Source organism: Manduca sexta, chromosome 22, assembly GCF_014839805.1.
Source record: "Manduca sexta isolate Smith_Timp_Sample1 chromosome 22, JHU_Msex_v1.0, whole genome shotgun sequence".
Classification (NCBI taxonomy): Eukaryota; Metazoa; Arthropoda; class Insecta; order Lepidoptera; family Sphingidae; genus Manduca; species Manduca sexta.
Genome location: NC_051136.1, coordinates 7,645,838 through 7,661,906, shown reverse-complemented (window position 1 = coordinate 7,661,906; position 16,069 = coordinate 7,645,838).

Sequence of the window (16,069 nt, the reverse complement as noted above, 5' to 3'; positions counted from 1 at the left end):
AACCACACATATCAATGATTTAAAATGTCCGTTAAATCTAACAAATTCACAAAGCCACTCCTGTTTGTATTCGCTCTTTGCAAATTCTATTAAAAACTTCAGTTGCTATAGTTCAAAATCAAAACAAACAAATCAATTACCGAACGCTAATGTAATAGGTAATAACTAATAGAGTAATTTACGTTTACGGCCGCAACGGTAATCGTAAGTGACCACACCCTGTCACTGTCCACGCCCCACCGCAAACCACTAAAGTAATGTCATTTCACGGCCCAAATCTGTGACGAATGACACGTGCCGTCTACAGCCGTCATTCAACTAATGTAAATAAAGCGGTTAGAAACGCCGGTTAGTGCAGGAAATGGTGTGCTGATTATATTAATGTGTTGTGTCGCGTGGGATGACAGGCCAGAGGAGCGAGTTTTCACTTCATAGCATATATTTAAAAAAAGGTCCAGAGATTAAGGTTATTGGTACAATTCTGTTTATCAGAAGTGACCTCTGGTATAAAAGTCCTAGTACGTACCTACTCTTCCCGCACCCTTTGTGATATCGGTTATGTATTTTGTACCTCGTTATAAACGTTTGTGTGCGTCCCAGTATATTTAACAAATAAATGTTTCTTTCTTTTTCAGCACAGAAATAGTGCAAGGTTTATTCGTGCAACAAATTTCTTCAAAATCTATTCAGCGGTCCCCGCGATTATCTTTGACAAATATCCAAACATCTCGAACTTTCGCATTAACATTATTAAGATACTACTCAGTGATCTTATAGCAACATTCATCAAAATATCTCTCACGAAACAAACACAAAACGTTTCATAAACTAACTTGTCTGCGACTGTTAAAGTTTCTTGATTGGGAATGGCGAAGACTTCCGGCCACTTCGCGAAGTAATCCATGACAAGCCTCTAGTTACTGCACCTGTTGCCACTGCCACTTTCAGGGCATTCTCCTGAAATGTCTAGTACTATCCTTTTCCATTGGTCGACTTTGTAAACTTTTGATATTAGTCGTGCGAGTCCTCGGTCATGTTACCTCAGTCATGTAATAAAGACTGGTAAACGCGTGTTGGTAACCTAATGTTAAGTGATGTCTATAAACGACTACAATACCAGAATAATCATGGACGTATAGAGGACCTTCAGGGAAAAAATAGAGATTAGGGCATTGACATGTTGTGGGTCTTTGGATTACTCACTCGATAGTTATACAACAACAATTCATAATTATTATTTATTTCAGATAATAAAAAATCGTAGTGTCCGTAAAAGAATAATTCTATTATAGTAAATTATTAATTATATTATATTATTAATTATATTATTTTCACAGGGTGAAAAAAATTATGTAAATATTATGCTTACAGGCATGTTCTACTACTTTAAAACTTATACATTTATACCATTCTTTAACACCGCCCCTAAATGTATCTATAAATAAATATTTATTAAATAATTTAGTATTGCCTTTATAATAGTTTTTTATGACTGAGGAACACTGTGCCGATTGCCTATGTTACAGTTGTGTTTACTTAAAATTTGAAAAATCTATTATTTAAATTTAACAATAGGTTTAATAGTATAGTAATAAGTGGAGAATTGAAGATGAAATCGAAAGCTAAGAAAACGTAATCTAACAAAAATAAAGTTATAAACTCTTTATTTAGATATTCGGCGAATAAATCCACGCCGTAAAAGTAATTGCGTTGTTGGTACATTGCGGTAGTAATTGTTATTTATTGCTCATTTCACCGAAAGCAACTGTATTATTTCGGTTTGATATAAAACAATACCATTGTATTAGATTTAATACCGTCTATGTAACATTCCTTCTGATTTATAAATATATAAAAGGAAATTTTCGTATCAGGAGCATGTGTTAGGATTTTCTTAGCTGAAATTCAATATATTACGGTTGATACGTTTTGTAAGGAACTAAACAAAATATAATAGACAGGGTGCTCCAAATGCTCGGCCAGTCAGACGCGGGAGTGACGGCAGCGGGAGCGAGATGGGCGGTATTAGTTTTCGCCACATTGAACACGTTGTGGGATCCAACTTATTAGGAAATGTGATCATGCGAATAATATTCGCTTCATACGTTTTATTGCGTCGGGGTATTGGTTTCTCGCGATATTTTTGGTTATTATAAAATTATTATATTTTTATCCATGATTCCATTTCCATATTCTGTTTAATTTCAGTGAAATGCGTTGCGAATATTATCTCTTAATCTGAAAGCAATAGATGCCATATTTATTCGCAAGATATATTTACAAGTTCTCGAAGCCACCTATCTTATGAAAAGGGCATCTAAGTGCCACGTACTCAACACAACGGATGGTTTCGTATTTCGACAACGTCTCGCTGATTCTGATTATGTAGATTCCTTTACAGAGAAGATTTTACGCAAACATACGAATGAAGATCGAATCAGATATGCATGGGATCAGTTTCTTATCCTTAGGAAAATATGGAAACATATTCCGTAAATAAACTTAAAAAGAACATATTTTACGATGTAAATTTTCGCCCTCGCTTTTGTCAACAATGTCGGCTACGCAAACAAATGAATGTGGTTACTATTTTTGAATATCACCTGGCCTTCTAGATTATTTTTCAGATATGTAGGTGAGTTCGACGGTATCAGTAACATTCGCTTACTGTTACTTTTACTGAATTTACGACTTATATAACCTGTCAATTCCTATGTCTTTTACTTAATTGTCACCTACTTTTAAAGTTAATGAAGAAACTGGATGTGACTTTTTGAAATAATAGCATCAAAATGAATGCCGTAATATAAAAACCATTAATTCTTATTCATTAAAGCATAAGTAGTAGTGAGTTCTCAAGTAGAGTCCATCTCAAATCCAATCGAGTAAAGTGCGCGGTCTCTTCGCGGTCCCGTAGAGTAAAGTAGTTATTTAGGTGAAACGTTTTGGTTGTTGACAAGAGGTACGGTATCGGGTATTGCAATATTGAGTAGCCCTACTCAGCCGCATTGAATTATGTTATTATTAAAGTAGTTTTAAATTAATGTTGTGATGTGTAAAAATTACATCACAATCCAAAGGTAAACATCGAGTTAGAAAACAAATTTGTTGGAACAGCCCTCCTTTGCCACTATTAGCTTTTAGTAACGAAGAGAAACGAAGTTAAACTATAATGTGTTTTCACAAGTAAATAATGGATGGTAAGTTTCCGAAGGGACTTAAGCGGCCAATTCTTGAGGCGCGAGTCGAGACTACTTTCTGAGTACACATTAGTGGGTGCCGCTAGGTGCTTTCTTGGCTAAATCTTAACTATCTACTTAAGTCAGTGTCAGGTTAAACTCGCACACCAATTGAATAAGCCTCTCATTCTCCCCACGCTCCCCTTTATCTGCTTTCATTACATGAGCTTCACTTAGAAATTCGGTTCAATTACTCCGTAATTTGGTGAATTGACATGACATTTTGTCAGCTTCCTTGCGTGTTTTGTTTAGTCTTGCGTAATTTTCCTTCTTTCTAAAGCAATTTAGTCTAATAAGTATTTATAGCTCAATTACATAGAATCTTTTTTAATTTATTGTCTACTAAAATCCAATTAGAAACGCTTTTGACCCAATTTCCTCGCGGAACAGACAATCCCGACGAGTTATGATATCAAGTCGGTGGATATTTTTTTCTGACTGGTAGAGTAGTTTCCGATACCGGTTGTTTGTGAAGGCTTGTTTCTGCCTGTACCGCGCTCTCGAGACGCGCTGAATCACTATCCTCTTTAAATGCAAAGTGCAATATCAACGGAGTTCCTTTGAAATAAAAATAAATTTCACTATAAGCCACTTAGCGAGGAGATTCTTGATCAATAATGGTAATAATGGTGCATTAAGTCGTTTTAATATGAAAATGTTCCCCCTTGACGTGGCTGCGAGCGCGGTGCAATAAATGGTTTATTGCACGCACGTTGTCAATTTCGCTGAAGGTTTCACTTCCACGAATTACTGGCCAATGAAACACCATTGTGACGCTCGCCGCCCTCCTACTAATAATACAGAACACGGTGGTGTCCTCGTAAAAATATGTTTAATGACGTCATAAAGATTCGATATGTTCGCGCCGCGCCGCGCACCGCCTGAAAGCCTGCTCTCACTGAGAGTATACGTTATACGTATGTATAAATCAGTAAGTGTTCCATTTATTACTTCATCTATATCGATACTGCCATTAAATGTTTAATGTTATAAGCGTATTTGGTCCGTGGTTTCATTTAAGTGGAATTCATTTAATATCTATTGTACAAAGAAGTCTATCTCAATATCTTTTGTACAAAGAAGTATTTTGTATATACAAAATTTCGTTAAATTGTCTATAAGCATCAATAATAACTGTTTTTTTAATATATGCGACTAATAATTACAACTATATTTATGATTTTGTGATTTGATTATACTTTTGTATAAAACAATAACTAATAAAAAAATACGAAGGTAAAATTAGAAATGTTAATTTGAAGGCAACTGTTTTACTTAAATAGGATTTGTTCAAACTACTTACAATATCATAATGTAAAGTTAGAATATAATAACCACAATAGAACTTTCACAAAGGCAGATTTTCCTATTGAATTGTCTCGAAATTTCGCCGATCCTACTACCACCCACCCTCACCCCGCTCTCCCCTACCCTGCTCCACGCTATTAACCGCAAGTTTCGTTATTAGCGACTATGTTCGAAAGTTATAAGGGAATCACCTTCACTTTAGTTGAGATTAAATTCTTACTGTGATTTAATAACCACGCATCATTAGTTGCTTTTATGATAGGAGATGTGTTTAGTAATAAATTGATTCGTTGTGTTTTTGGTATAATATTTGTCAATCATCAATTATTTTTTAAATACATAATTAAATATAAATAACTGATATTTGCTAGCAATATGTCAACTCACACTAGGCCAGCGTGGTGAACTAAGGTCTAATCCTTCTCAGTGGTAAAAAAGAAGGCCCGTGCTCAGCAGTGAGCAGTATATAATACAGAGCTAGTATTATATTATTAAAAATATAAAGTGTACGATCATGTATCCACGTTTTCTTTTACGTCGTCGGACTGATATTTGTAATTATAACTTATACCATTAATTAATTTATATGACAAAGCGTTTCGCGTTATTAATAGTGCAAAGTTTATTTTTGAAAACAAAAATCAGCATTAAGCCTAGTACGCCGAATCTGTTCGACATTTAAATTCCTATCTTATGAACTGTCGTGGGTAGAGGATTGAACCATTTACATAATATATTACGTTATTATCAGAAATATTTCTAGAAACAATAATCAAGACAAACAGTTGTGGGAGTATGAAAATCGAGGTGTAAATCCAATTCGTTTATAATATCTGAAATATAAACAAAATGTTATACTTAAATATGTTATTAATGATACCTTGTTTCAAATTGTCTATAGACATTAAAGAGTTCAAAAAGGATTGATACGCTAAGGGTTGATTTTTGACAGGGTTTATATCTATATTTGTTGTTTTTTTTTTCTGATAATATAGGTACTATCAAAAATATCAAGGTTTTTAGGCTGATTAAAAAACCGATTCAAACTCTAATTCTTTTAAGTAAGTCATTGTTGAAAACAAGTGATGTCATTTTAAAACAGTGTTACTTAGTTAAACTACGTTCACAAAAATTGCATTGTACTAGACTTACGAAAATACTGACAAATATATTCTTGCAATAGTATCTAAATTGTAAAACAGGCAGATGTTGGAACAGTCCTCAGAAATTATGGTGGCTGGAATTGAGTACCTTAAAGACGCGTTTTATTGGCTTTGGTAAGACCCACTGCGGCGAGATAACGAAAATTTGTTGCTTCTTAACTCCTCGCTCTAAGCTGTTACTCGCCTTTGCAATTTACATAACTACTTTGATTGAATTCATTTTGCTTACATACTGCTTTACCCGCATTGCCACTATGCAAAAGATAAATCGTGATAGAGCTAAAATCGTTTGTTTTGCCTAAAATATTTATCTCCTATTTAAAATTTCTAATAAATGTAAATTGAGTTAAAGAGTAATAAAATAATTCTCAAATGTTTTACGCAATAACTTGGGTACCTATTTTAAATAAATACAAGAAAGTGACGGTAAACAATAAATTAGACACAAACTTTGTGAAAACTTTGTGTAATCTTCAAAGGCCGTAAACGAGATCAAGTAATTTAAGCCGAAATAAGCAAAATTACTCCTGCATTGTCGGCTTCTCAACAACGTTACGGAAAAGCGTTTCCACAAGCGTTCCTTCTCACAAAATTAAATTTAATATTTTAACATCATTAACCGGCGATAGTACTAGGCACGTGAACTGGGTAGGGAAGAGTAACCTTCTTCATATTTTCATATAGTGTTTTTTTTTGTATTGCATCATTCAAAATTAATTATGTTTATACACATCATCATTAGGTGCTTATTTAAACAAACAACGTGTCCTTATTGCTTTGTTTTCCAAACAAAATATCACGATATTAGCTGCGTCGTACCTTTTGTGTAATTTGTATGAAAATCTCGTTCCGTTTTCGGACGAAGCTGATGTCCTTTTTGTCTTTCGTATTCAGACCGCGGCCTGTGGAGGAAAATTAAGGTAGGCCACTAGCGGCAACCACATGTGGACTTTGACTGCGTGCCGATTTTTGTATGTAAAAATAGCCCGCGCCTCATATTGTATTCATATAAGTTCTCAATACCAGACAGTTTACTGAAAGAAAATCGTTTCGTTAAAGTACTCTGGCCTTTGGGCTCTGGGTCACTTTTACCATTAAAGGAAGGTTATATCGACGCAGAGTGTTATTTAATTTTATCACTTTAAAGGAATATATAAAGTGATAAGAATGGAAAATAAGGTCAAGAAAAAGAAAAACTGCGCTTTACAAAAGTCATTTACAGATGTTTTGCTTTACATTAATTTTCTCGGTCATTTCATACGCATACATTTTACTACCAAGTGTTTTAATGACAAATGTCATAATTTCTAATAGAAAATTTTACACACCCAGTTTTCCATGTTTGTCGGCAGTGTCCATTTGGTAACAAAGCAATGACATTAATGGCTTGTGATTAATGGGCCCACTCGTTAGGTTTCTTGTTTGAACAATAATTAGTTACCCACTGTGAAACTAAATCATTGAAGGAACATTTTTGTTTTCCTCGAGTTAGTCGCGACGTCGTGGAAGCACTTTCGTTCCATCATAACTTTCCAAACTTATCTTAGTTAGAGATGATCAATTTTCATTTTCATTAGATTAAGTAGTGTACTTATTTCTGTAATTTGTTTTGACACAATCTCTGTAGAAGCGTTACGAGAGTGTTATATTTCGTTCATAAAATATTCTTCCACGTGTCGTAAAACATTTTGTTATTACGTAGAGATTTTTTGAATTACCCAAAATTTTGTTGGACACAAATGTTCGTCAGATGCTGTAAATTTTACTTGGAAGGATTCATAAGATTTCTAATCTACCTAATATGTTAAATTTTAAGAACATAAGTTTGGCTTATGTTAGCCTAATTTTCGACTAACCTTATAACTTTTGCAAGGTTGTTTCAAAGTTTTATATACCTTATAATTTTAACAAAATTTGGAAGTAGCTTGACAAGTACCATGGTACTCTTTTCCTATCGAATTGCTTTAATGAATTTCGAGAATTTACTTGATTTAGTTCCATTTCTTGTGTTCAAATAATATATTTGCATATTTATTCGCGGAAGTCTTGCGTAATATATTTGCATGATTATAAATAAAACGGAATACAGGAAGTTATAATTCACGGTCTCGTGATGGCTGGTGTATGTATAATAAGAATATTTTCCACAATATCAAAGCATTTATTATGTAAGAGAACATAGAAATATTCAAGCACTAAAATAAAGTAGAAGAATTTAAACTTTCATACGACTGCTATAAAAGTACAAAAAAGGCTCCGAATCCGTAACAAATTGCTTTTTAGGAAAGTAAAAGTCCACTCACATAAACATCAGTCACGGTCATGGATAACAATGTAAATAATTCATTAGATAGCTACGACAACACGGGATAGGTATAATCAGAGTCGGACCGAACAAAAAACTGTCGGTAAAATGTATGGTGTGATGTGACCCAGGCGCGAGCACTGAGCGCGGGACTCGTCCGCTCTTCGATGTAACATCCATCATGCTCACGGGGTACATTCGGCAGATTGATCGCCGCCGCTGGCCTCACACCGCACAAATATAGCGTAAAGGAACGAGGAAACACTGAGACAAAAATGGTGAGAGCAAACAAATGCGCTGTCGATATCATGACAGAAGGATTGATAGTTTAGCACCGAGCCGCAGACTGCCCGCCGTACCCTCTCCATTCGCTCGCACATCGCAGCGTGGACGAAATGGACGAACCCTAGCGTGCACTGAACGACCGCCTGCCGCCTCAACGCAGAACAATATGTTATGGAGACTTTCGTGATAAGAAATGAATAGCCTACATTTAAACTGCTTAATATAATTCTATTATGCATGCACATTCTGAATCGGTGTCATATCTCATGTGTTGAGGGTCTTTTTAAACGCTTTAAAATAGACAAAAATAATTTGTTTCAGAATTTGGTATGTCAGAAGGAGGCGCCGGCAGCTACCCTGCGAGATCTCCGATGTCCAGTTCTACGACGGGACATTCCAGCTCCAGTCACCATAGGTAACATTGCTTTTACTTATAGAATAATAAGCTCAATTATTTTTCATAAGTTAGTGATGGACCTAATTGATCCTTGATTGTCATGAGACTAAGTTGAATGTAATCGCTATGGCGATTTCAAAAGTTTAATTCCGCGCTATGGTCTCGGGTGATATTAGATTTTTCTATAATGATTTCTTATGTTAACGCGAATGCTAGACATTGAAATAAAATTATTTTTCGAATTTTATCGCGTATTTTTAGATTATAATTCTCTTCAGACGTTTCGGAGACTGTAGCCTTCATGGTTGCGGGGGGGACTAAGGTGTTAGTCGCCCGAAAAGTCAAAAAGTCAAAGTTAACACTTTCTACCTACAGTTTACAATTATAGATTGAAATTGATTGTCCAGTGTCTTGAAATTGGGCAGCTGGTCTTTTGGGTTCCGATTTGATTAAATGTAGAAAAGGATCCCAGGCACGTGCAAGCTTCCAACCATCTCTTCTATTGAAGTTCGATGATTTTGAATTTCAATAGACTCGCGAATCAACCTAGTTTAAAATAGGTGTTCTTTGGCAAGGATTTGTGGCAGGCCACAGGCTCCAATTATTACCTGCGACTAGACAGGTCTAGTCGCAGGTAATAATTGGAGTGTTCTTCCGAGTGTTCAACAACTGCAGACTTCGTGGAGCGTCGGTGTTTATATGTTCTTTTACGCGGGTCCCAATGTTTCTTTTAGTTTGGCCAATATAAGGTTAAGTTAGGTTAGGTTTTTCTACTCAGTATGAGTCCGGAGTCTGGAATTGTGCGCGGGAATTCGCAATAACCTCGCCTCCATTACGTAGGACTTAACATAGCTGGCGAAATATGAGTGTGTTACTCCCTTGCATTTCCCCTGAAAAGGGAAACAGGCGGAATGCTATGTATATATGTACATATATAGTTCAAATATACGACTGAAATTGAATTCAAAGATAAAATCTTCTGAATTACGAATTTCGACTTACTCTCGATTATTAATTTGCAACAAATATTGTCAAGATGTGAAATAAAAATACCAATGAGTACAATAAGGGAATTTATCAAATTATATACTGAAATGAACTTTAAAAAGTCCACAACAAAGGCCAATATTCTAACAAAAAGCTTTTACGTAATACACTCAGCGAATATGCACATGAAAGCCAACCAAAATTTAATAAAGACATTTTTTTGCTGCGGAGTGGCCTATTTGAAAAACCTTTATTAATGCACTTATATTCTAAATTTTTCTTTGAACCTCCCAAACCCTCCGAAATTAATCTTAGCGCTCATCAAAAGGATCGAAAATGCTTTGCATTCCGAGCTCCCGTTGAATGGCGAGCCGGCAAACGTCGCAACGAGACAAATTTTGACGTGTCAGATTCAATAAAAGCCGGTAGTGTGGTCTCTAATTAAATATAATAGCTTCTGTCCTCAAATTCTTTGAAAAGAGAATCTCGAGGCTAATAAAAAATTGATGGGTGCCCCTGGTCGCCGCCAGTAAAAGTGCCTCTGACGGTCCACATTAATTTAAACTTATCCGCGAGAAAATACTTTAAACTTTAGAATTGAGAATGTACTCTAATTTACATTTTTAATCGCACTTTTGTTTTCTTAGCTTTATTTAGTCTCAAGCGAGGGGAATTAGTGGTTTCTTAATTGCGAGTTTTTTTGTTAACTAAATTACAAACTTTTAAATTACATCTAATTCAGTGACATTATTGATCCGGTTAGTAAAACTGCTGTTTCACATTTTTAATACGAAATATTATTTTCTCCTGTCTAAAGGACGAAATTAAGCTGTCAACTTGAACCCAAAAATGTCAGTATCTTAGTATCATTCAACAGTAAAAAGTTTTAAAACGCTTTATATACAAATAATAAATATGATAAACAAATTTAAACTTCCAACTTCTACGAAAAATTCAAATATCCATTAGAGTACCTATATGTTACGCGGTTTCACCTCAAACAATTTATTTATAAAATATATCAGTATAACCGAAACATTTGAAACCATTTGAATGTATTCAAACGACGCCACCATCTATATATAGCGGGTGAAAATAATCCGGCATCAAGTATACAGCTTTAGTACGTACGGAAAACATATCTGACCACGTCGTTGAGTACTGAATGGAGCAGAACAACATTTTCTTCGTAACCTTTTTTGTTGCTTGTTTACTTCAATGAACGCTTTTAAATAACCGTGCATTTACTTAGCATTGATATAAAAAGAAATGAGACCTCAGTAATGGTAAAAAGTAAACAGTTATTATCATTTTGGTAGTAAGTGTATAATATATATCGATCTAAATGTGGTTGGATATATGTATAGCTAATTTACATTATACGAAGCTAAAAGCTATATATACATATTTATAATATACAAATTTTTGCTTTTTATGTCTTGAATTTTCTTATAACGAGAGATAATCTAGTTTAGATAAAACCTTTAAATCTATTTTTAAAAAATGTCGTAAATATAGGTCCAAAGTTTGATTTTCATAGCATTGTACGTGAAATATCAATAAAACCTGTTACTTCTTAACCCTTAATAGGAATAGAAAAGTGTTCCGCGCTCGGTGAATATTTTTTGTGCTGGTATCTAGCTCCCAGTACTGCATGTAACTGAGTTAACCTCGCTTTTTGTGCGAACTAAAAGCTCAAAAGTAATATTTTATCTGCATCCACACTGAGATGTACATTTTTCACATTTTTTGTCTGTCTAATGGATTTTTGTGCGGTATTGAAAATTTATTTTGAATTGATTAAGATAATTTCATTTTACATGTATAATTAGTATAAATGATTCATATACATCTTGAAAAACACCCCTCTGTCCAACGAGGTGTATTAAAAGTCAACTAATGTATATAATTGTCCTCTAAGGTAACCGTCATGACTTTGGTGTCCGTCGTAACATCCTCGTTATACTAGTCAAATATTGACTAATATTTCTTGAATGACAAGTTTACCAACAGATCTTGAATAGTCCCTTTTCTGTGTCAGAGTAAAAATAGGTTCTTTCCCGGTACTATTAAACTATTACAAACTTAAATAACTAATATCCCATAAACGAGTTCTTTAAAACTGCAAATGTTTAAATCAAATTGTCAGCAAACAGCAGTAAATTGTGAAACTGCATACGTTACAAGTTCACCTGTGGAGGCAGCGCGAGATCCTCCCACGAGACGTCACAATTTTATGTAATTAACGTTCGCCGCACATACTTGGCTATACCACAGTGTAAGACATTACAGACAGCATTCTGCCAGCACGCTTGTGAACCAGTCACTCATTTATCTATGAATACTGGCACTAATGTTTATAATTTGCAGAGATTGTGGTTTATTAGATGGTATATAGATTAATGTTAAACCGCTAAACTGTTACACTGGTATCTAATTAATATAAGCTTAGGAATTTATATGGTTATTACAATAAAAATAGGTAGAGTACGAAATATCGACAACACAAAATTTTTGCGTAAATTTTGCACACACCATCTCGCATTTTAGTGGACTTATTCCTAGTATTTTCTACGTAATTCTAAAAATATCAATTTATAAAGCAACTTGAATGAGACCGGTACGCGTTATCTACTAACAATAAACATAATATAGTCAGAATCCTAATCTAAATTGTAAAATTATTTTGGGTGTTACTCTCATACAAAAACATTTATAAGACATGTACCTTTGCATTATACATCATACGTACGCATATAAAACATGTATGAAAATGTTGCGAATTTGTAGTCGTACATTGGAGTTATTTACATTTTAATGCTTCGAATATTTCAACTAATGCGTGATCGCTGTTTGCGTAAAATAATATTGCTTGGTTTTTATACAAGAATATTTTACTTTCATTTTATTAGTTTTTATAAATAAAAAAGCGCGAAATTAATAATATTGAAAAATACGCATAAGTTTTTTCTTTTTATATTTCTGTGCGAATATTTACTATGGCTTTTATAGCTAACCGGACGTGTTACGTCGCCATGCAACGCTTCCGGCGTTATCCGAATACATTAGGTACAACCTACGTGCTTTGACTGGGCGAATATTCGTTCGTTAACGTCCTTCCCTCGAGCATTGTGAATCACGTTGACCCTTTACCTAACCTTTGGTTTGATAACAGCTTAAGCCTGCAACGTCTACAAGCAAGTGTTGTAATTAGTCTTTGGGCCTCAAATAAATATGTCATTTACCAAATTGAAATCGATAAAAAAATGCTTTTTTGTGTTTTGATCATTAAAGAATATTATATGTATAAATAAGTTCGTTTCTAACCTTTTTCTAAGTTGCAAGGTTTTCAAAATGAAATATAAATGAATATTAAAGAGAACTCAATTATAGCTTCAAGCAAAGTGTTCAAAAGTGTTCCAATCGATTTTTTTCTATGGTATGTATCCAACTACTGTTTAAAATGGCCTACTTGGATTCTACAACTTTATTTTAATCCAAACATATATTTTCAATTGACGGAGATACATTTTATAAAAAAAAAAAAACAAGTTTCAACAAAAATACATGATTATTATTGATATAAATCCGTAGATTACTGAAAATACGTAAATGGTATTACATTCCATTGCCCATATTGCAGAACAAAATTGTTATTCATACTTTATCAAGTAAGTACCGAATTTTATCCGCAAATAGCTCGGAGGTAATGTTTTTGTTTCAATTAGTTTTTTAATGCGCCGCATGCAAGTGGAAATAGGGAAAGACCAGTCCGTGCGCATATCTCACTGCTCGCTCCACTGAGACATGGAAAATGCTTTAGTGAATCTATTTACCGCAAAAACCGCCACTCTTTGTGAAACGGAGTTCTGAAATTTAATTTTACCTTTTAAAATTAGTAATGTGCTCCCATTTTATATTTATCACGTGTGTTCTAGATGGGTAGTCGTTTTGTTAAGCTTTGATATTTTTAATAAGTTACGACATTACTTTGTAAAATTATACGTTTTTGGTATATTTTCTTTAAACTTCTACAATACTTTTGTTTTAAAATAGCATTCATATTTCATCTTAAACTAATATAATTTGCTGCAATGATCAGACAATAATCTACCATATCATATTATAAACGAAACAAAAATATTGGGAACAGAGATGCTAGAAACAATTTTTTGGTCGATAAAATGAATAATGTTTTAAATCATATAGTTCCTTGATTCATAATATAGCATAGCACATATTAATCCTAACCTTAATGCGAGTGCTATCTCCACAAAATTAGGTAATTATGACTAGTGGTGACCTAATGGTTGGATAATAAACGTTCGTCGAGCGTAATGAGAAGCCCAAATTTCCAACAAGAAAATCTACAATTTCGCTCTTTAATACTCTACTCTAGTTATAGTACGTAAAGTAACATTTATTTTCAAGTCGCCTAAAAACACCTTTCAGTTAATTTACTACTATTAACACCCCTATTTTTTTATCGTGGCAGAATAAAATGACTATACACTGGTGGTAGGTTTCTCATATATGAGAGTCCACCTGGATAGGTACCACCGAAATGTATACTTCTACCGCCAAGTAGCAGTGTGTAGTCACTATTGTGTTCCAGTTTGAAGAACATTGTAGCCAGTGTAATTATTGGGCATAATAAGACTTAACATCTCATGTCTCGGGATGGCGAGCCCAGTGAGATACCAAACAATACTTTGTTATTCAAAGTGTTTGATGGTGATTTTACTGTTTATGGGCAGTCGTAACGCTTACCATCAAGCGAACAACAAGAAAGACGAGCTCATCTCGTCATTCAAAGCAAAAAAAAACGATATTTACTGTCAACAAAAGACGTATCTTTTTGAAACAATCCGTATGACAGGTTTTTTTATTAACCATGTTACTGCAATCAAATTATCACCAAACTTATTAGGTAATTCGGTATTTATGTGGATTAACGCAAATAATTAAAAATGTTTATGAACGTTACTGAGTCGATCAAAGACTTCTACATATATCATGTTAAGTGCTATTTAGTAGAAAGTACGTTTTTTTATACCATTGAAGCTGAAATTTTATTCTCCATCTATTTGTATGATTCAAATTTTGAAATCAACTCAAATAAGGGATCTACAGACCAGAATTGATTTTGTAGTAAATAAAAAAAAATGTAAAACATTTACCCCCTTATTCATAGACGTTATTCATCTAAGGACGGAGCATTGCTATGATAACAAGCCTGTTTCTCAGCTTTCTTTATCTGACAGCCAACTAGATTCAAGTTGTATCTCAATATTAGCCAATCACAACGGCCCTATGTCTACGCACTGCGAAGGCTGCCATGCCGTCAGCACTGAGAAACAGACTTGTTTTCACAGCAATGCTCCGTCCTTAGATAAATAACGTTTATGAATAAGGAGGTTAGTTTTAAAGGTCAAGATTTTCATTCAAACTTTGGAACTTTATTTTACTTTACATTACATACATGAATTTTAAAGGCATCTGTCTAGAAAGCATCTTGATTGAAAACGAAATAAAGAAGTTCTGAAATATAAAACTTAGTTTTTTGGATGTCATGTAAATTCGGCGTTTGACATTCACGATATTTAAAATTTTCACCATTTATAGATGTGCTTTTAATCATAAATACCTTAAAAATAAAAAAAAATGCCTGGAAGAGACATATAAAACAAAAACTTTTGAAATTATTGTCTGTTTGGCCAAATGTTCTTTGGCGTTCTATGTCAAAATCAGTCATTGGATTCAAAATCTAATGAGGATAAATAGTTGACAATAAAAAGTAAAGATTTTTTTTAGTTTACTCTACGTTTAACATGAACCAAATTCGACTCTAATCAGTAGCGCCATAGAGTCTACTTTTTTAAGCCAAAACTCACCGGACTTTCCCATACAATTTATATAAAAATAAAGTGAACATTAGGATAAAGCGGTCTCTAATGCAAGCAAAATATAAAATTATCTTTTGGGACAGGACACGGTGGCCCACAGATCATTAATACATTACGCGGTACGGGACCCGGCCGCGCGATTTTGCTTATTCACGATACAAGCTCGCCGTTTCCGAACGTGTTAGTTTTTAAATTGAACCTTAATAATAAATGATAAACCTGGATACTTTGGAATATGAAATATTTTTTCATACACACATAAAAGTATTTATTTTTTAATTGCGAATGTGAGTTTGTGAATGCGTTCATTGCAGTTCCGGTCTTTGAGAGGTTAAATTTATATATTGGAATTTTTAACGTATATTTATTATATGGGTAAATAAAAACGTAACTCATCGGAATAAATTAAATCATTGATTTATTCACTTATACATTTTTAGCAGTTTTTTGGTATAAGCATTCTCAAAAGGATAATATGT